Consider the following 6,091-nt stretch of genomic DNA (forward strand, 5'->3'; position numbering starts at 1 on the left):
ACTGATTTCACCTTCCCCTAACCCTCACACGTTTACAGCTTCATCAAAAAAGCGGGTTCAGTACTATTTGCCTCTGCCTTTGGTTTCTCCAGCAGTAACTTCTGTTTCTGTAGATGATGAAAGACTAAAGGACCATCGCCGAGGATATCCTAAACTCACACCCACGACCACCTGCTGTCTCCAGGGGCTCCAGGTGTCCTTGGTGTAAATTCAGCAGTATCCCTTGCCACATACTGGCCGCTCAGGAGCTGTGCAGGGCTGAGGAGCAGCTCTAGCTCCTTCCCATTGAAGCCTGTGCCTCTCACAGTATCCTGCCCTGCCAGTCTCAGCCATCTCCTAAAAATCCGGTTTATCATTTTGTGGAGTATCTGGGAACCTCAGCCAGCTGTGAAGCACAGCAGGAGCCAGGCTGCTTAGATCTATCAGCATGCATGCGTGAAGGAAGAAGTGTGTCAATTGAGGAGGACATCCCATGCTGGGAGATGTCCTGGGGGGAGGACGGTGGGCAAAGAGGCCCCAACCTGGGCAGGAGTGGCCATGGCCCTGGTAGCTCTGCGGCAAGCAGCTGTGGAGCTCTTGGCGAGGGTGTCAGCTCTGCCAGTGGCATTGCAGAGGGAGAATCTGCTCTCTGATGATACGAAAATCACAAATCCTTCTTTTACTGTGTTTTCTTCAGCAGCTTTTTCAATTGCCATTCATATCCCTCTCCCGTATCATCCCGTCAGCTCTCCACCATCTTTCAGCTGCCAGACACATTTAAGGTGCCTGCCAGGCTCCTGGCAGCAATCTTTTTCCATCCCTCAATCCCTCCTGCGCTGCCCATAGCCAAGTGCTGCCGCAGAGGTGAGCTGGGCTCATGGCCCATGGTCCCCATTGCTGTCCCTAGAGCTGGGGCAAATCGTGCCACAGGGCCCCAGCTCTGATGTCTTGGATGCAATGAAGTTGGCACGGGTTTTGCATGTCAGTGCGGTGGAGGATTGCAAGTTAACACCTTGTGCTGGGGTCCTTTCCCATGTCCACAGTGGCTACTAATTCATTTACTTTAAAAAATATGTATTACACTTGTGGTCTTATACTAATTAGGCCTGCTGCTATGATTCTTCATTGTAAAACAGGGGCTGCCCCTTTTGGAGAGGCAGGTGGGGTATGGCCCCCCAGCAGCCCTCACTGCTTGCACCACCCCAGCTAGGCGAGGGCAGTGGCAGGGCCACCCACCTCCAGCCACTGCGAAGCGCTGGGTTTCCAGCCCTCACCCGCCTGCACTTCTGGAGGAATAAACTTTCCATTACCTTTTCCCTCACTCCATTTTCTCCCTTTACAAACCGAGACTACTACCTCATTCTCCGGTAATCACAGCTAGTCACTCTCATTTAGCTTCCACCCACAATACAAAAGCAAGCCCTAAGTGCCGTGTTTAGCACCAGGGCGTGCTCGCCGGTGATGGTGGATATTTTCCCCTTACTTCCCAAAGCTTTCTTGGTTCACTGATGTCCCAGCTGCTCCAGGATGGCCTTACAGGACACTTTTCCATGAGAAAATGGTCCTAAATGGTTGGCTTTTACCTTATTTGCTGTGATGCTCCTGTGAGTATCCTCAGACCTGAGCACTGTCCTGCCCTTCCTGAAGCAGAGCCAGGGGTGCGTGTGCTACCCGGGGTACCGGCCGCAGAGCCGCGCTGGTGCGGGATGCCCAGGGCACGTGTACTGGCTGGGAAATGCTGTTCTTAAATTGCCATCCGGCTTCTGGCACACGACTTGGCAGCTCTGCCGGACACAGCACTGTGCGGGCCGGGTGTCCGAGCTCATTAGGACCTCGTTGACTATCCCTGACTGGGCTGCGTCTGGCTCTGCAAACACTGCCATCACTGCGGGGGGCCGTCGGGCAAGCCTTGGAGAGCGGCTCCTGCCCCGTGCCCTTGATCCCATACAGCACTTCTGCGGCACCAGGAGTTCAACATTCATTTCATGCGGTTTCTTTCTATCGGTCCCAGACAGCTGGTGTCTCCGTGGCTCCCCCCGCCTGGCGTGGGGTGAGGAAAAATGCCCACGCACGGCTGGGGGGGAAGGAGCTCGCCTCTGCGGAACGGGCTTGGGGGTGGAAGAGAAGGGAGGAAAGGGAGGGAGAGGAAGGGAGCACCTGCCCACAAAGTACAGCAATACTTTAAATATCCTCTTTTTCCTATTTCAGTCTAACAGGTTTTAAATAAAGCAACGTTTCAGCTGGTTTTGCTATTGTTATAAAGAGTTTTTGGAACTCTGGTACTTCTTTGCAATGACAGGTAATAGACAGATCTATTGATAATGACACAGTGCCTGCATGAACGAGCATTTAAAATCTCTCCTTACTGTGAAATACCTAACAGTGCCAGAAAAAAACCTCGCTAATACTGTGGGTGTGTGCTAAAACATGTGTTTCTTTTCTTGCTAATCCTTTCAGGGCAATGGGAAATGTTGCAGTGCAGCTGACAGCATCTCTCAAGTAATGAAATGCTGCGATTCAATGGTTTTCCACACTGGCAATGGCATCACCTTCTTCCCATTTGTATTCCTCCAAGAGGCTTAGCAAGATGAGAAAAGCTACTTCAGAAGCAATTGCAGCGTGTCTGCAATTGACTTGTGGGTTTGGGGCTTTTTTTAAGGATTTATCTGCTGTAACACCTCTTCTTATGCTGGAGGAAATTTAGCGAGGGGTAAATAGCTAATTTCATTAGCAGATGTAATTTCTCCATAGTGTGAGTACTACTGATTGAATCACAGCATAAAATGCTAAAAAGGAATTTTATTCTAAGCTTTTTGAAGGGCTACCAAAGTGGCATTTGCAGAGGAGATTTGTATACGTCTGAGTTAGAGAAAGGTGACAAGTTTTGAGGAGGTCTAGGTAGGAGAAAAAGAGAATGACTCAGGTTTAAAACCAGTAGGGTTTCTTTTATCAAATACTTGTCATGGTTGCAACAAAAGAGTGTCTGCAACTCCAACTGGAGGAGCAAACCATTAGCTCAACAGAAGGTTAGTGGGGGACATCATTATTAACCGACAGCTTGCATTGTAAAATGATTTTCCCTCCACACCAAGGAGGCATTTATCTCTGAATTTTTACATGATGAACATGCAAAGCACAGCTTTAAGGGCATCTGATAATGTTAATCCAATTATAGTTCTATTCCAACATCCCTTAAATGCTTCTTCAATTCTTTTATCAAGAGACTTTATTCTCTATTACGAGTGAGTGAATTAGAGAGATGAAGAAAATACCAGTTCTTGTTACTGAAGAAACTGGGTGTTTCAGTATAGCCCGGTGCTATTAATCCCGAGGATCCAACAGCATATTCTGTCGCCCTCCCTGTAAAGGAATTGTAGGGAATATTTCTGTTTGGGTTTTTTTGTTTAGCAGCTCATATGCTTAAAATGTGAGTTCTAGCTCCCAAGCTATTATGCATAAGTCACAGTAGCACATGTGATGTTCATTTATTAAATGACAGGTAACGATAGCTGGCTAAGTACATCGAGCCAAGGTGTCATGACTGTAGACCTGACTGTACTTAATTATCAATGGGAATTTGAGGGCCAGTGACATCAAGAGCTAAAGTAGGCAGAAATTTTGGTGCCCAGTTTGCAACGCCAGTGACCTGGCTTCCCAGAGTACCCAGCACCATGTTGTAGGCCATGCTGGACACAGAGATCCTTCTGGCACCATTGCTTTGAGCTCATTTCTGAGACTCCTTGAACTCTCTGGTCTTCCCTGAACATGTGCTTTCGCATCCAGCTGGAAGCACTGACGACAGCAGCGAGCTGGCCATGCTGCTGGCCTTCTCCACTGCCCATGCTCCGAGAGCCTCCGTAAGCAGTCTGGTGGAGGGGAGATGTCTCATGCTGCAGGTGAGAAAAATGGAACATTGGGGAATTAAATTCCCAGATATTGCAGGCAATAACATGATGTCAGCTCTTTCATAAACTCATTTTCTCTTGGAAACAAGCCAGATTTACTGCTGTTCCAACACCTCACCGCAGTTATGCTTAGAAGCGTCAGATGTGCAGACAAGGACTCCCATCTTGCTGTCCCCTTGTACCAACTTGCTTGGCATGTCTTGCTCCTCACCTGACATTCACCATCCTGGTGCAACCACCATGAGACTTTTCCCTCCTCATAGCCTTTGGTCACACACAGGGGCTGGCCATCTCACCTGTCCACTGAACGGAAATCTCCTAAGAGCCTCCCTCTTCACCAGCCCGTTGAGTGCATCACTTTGAAAATGGGTGACTGGGAGCATACACGTATTTCAGATGAAATCTCACCAGAGCTCCCCTCAGCCCTCCTGGTGCCTTCCTACCCACCCACCCACTCCAGTCCTCCTCTCCCAGTGTATTATCCTTGCCTCTATCTTAATTAGGCCGCCTACATTTGCAAGACTGACAAATGGGGCTTCAGGAGGATATTTAACTATTTAATGTATTATTTCCCTGCTTGGAGGGAGGCCACACAACTAGGCCATCCCTAGCGGCCGTCCAGCCTGTTCTGAACAATTTCTAAGACAAAGATAATGTAATTCCCCCAAGATGCACTAGAAGGGGCCTCCAGTTGGTTAGGGAGGTTTGTCTATCAGCCTGTAAAAGCCTTCCTTGCTGCTAAAGATGATAACGTCGCCCGTCATTGCTGACCTTTGAGAATTGCTCATTATAGCACCCCTTTGCACAGACACACAGTTAGCACGCTCCCTCTGGTCTTCTGCATACAAAACATACCCAAGTGCTTTAACTTTTTCCTCACAGGTTAAAAACCATCTGCTTTTTTTCTCTCCTGGATTCTTTCAAAATTGCCTGCATCATCCTTAAAGGGTGGCCCCAGGGTCCGGACACGGTGCCAAGCTAAGGCTTCAGCATGGCTTAGCCTGGAGCGATGATCATTTCCCTCCCCATACGACCACGACCGCTGTTAACATCTTCCAGGGTGATCTTTGCTTTTTATGCAGCAGTATCACAATTTGATTCATATTCTGTTTGGAGCGCAGCTGTAATCTGCAGATTATTAAGTCCAGAACTGCTGCTTATCCAGGTATTTTTCATTTTCATTTCATTTGTGCTTATTTATTTCCCTCCTGAATGCAGTATTTTCCACTTTTTTTTCACAGCAGTTTATCTCACCGATTCCTGACCTTCCCTCCCATTAATCAAAACCATTTTTGAATTCTAATCGGGCCTCCCAGCTTGCAACCCTGGCGAGCCGATACATTCATTGGTTTTATAAATGTAGCCTCTAATCCCTTTGTTAATTGCATTAATGACAATATTTGCCAGAAACAGCCGTGAGAGACTCCCGCTGGGCTCCCCTCCTTTCCTCCAGGTTTGACAACCTTTTTGTATTTTCCATTCCCTCCTGCTCACAGAAAGCAATCAATCAAGGCTGCGTGCTCACTCCTGTACTTTCAGGGGCTTTCTGCCAGTGCCAGTATTTAATGACATTGTGAGGGGATTATTCACTCCCTTCTACGCAGCGAAGTTCCCCAGTCTGCAGTACTCCTGTGCTCACGGAAGCTAGCCAATTCGCTTCCGCCTGAATTCCCTTTGGCTGGTGATTGCGTCCTGATGGCCCACTCAGTTGAAGACACAGCGTTCAGCACTAATCACTTTGCACACGCAGTCAATTGCTTGGATTTCATGATGAGCCTGAAGCAAACCGAACTACATAACAGCCTGTGGCACGGGGACGCAGAGGCCACCCAGTTACGATGACAATCATGTTCCTCTCGAGGCTGGGCAGAATTTTTGCTCCCTGGGGAACAGACCAATGCACAAGTGATGGAATTGCTCAGTGCACAGCCACAGCCCGCCATGGCTTGGGAAGGCTGTCCCACCACCCGTGGTACACACGGCACTAGGAATCACACTGCATGCTTGTGGGGCAGGTATCTCACAGCAGTCGTACACCTTCTGTAGCACGGAATCTAGAATCACAGAATCATAGAATAGTTTGGGTTGGAAGGGACCTCTAAAGGTCATCTAGTCCAACCCCCCTGCCGTGGGCAGGGACACCTTCAACTAGATCAGGTTGCTCAGAGCCCCGTCCAACCTGACCTTGAACGTTTCCAGGGATGGGG

This window comes from Aptenodytes forsteri, unplaced genomic scaffold (genome assembly GCF_000699145.1).
Source record: "Aptenodytes forsteri isolate BGI_AS27 unplaced genomic scaffold, ASM69914v1 Scaffold137, whole genome shotgun sequence".
NCBI lineage: Eukaryota > Metazoa > Chordata > Aves > Sphenisciformes > Spheniscidae > Aptenodytes > Aptenodytes forsteri.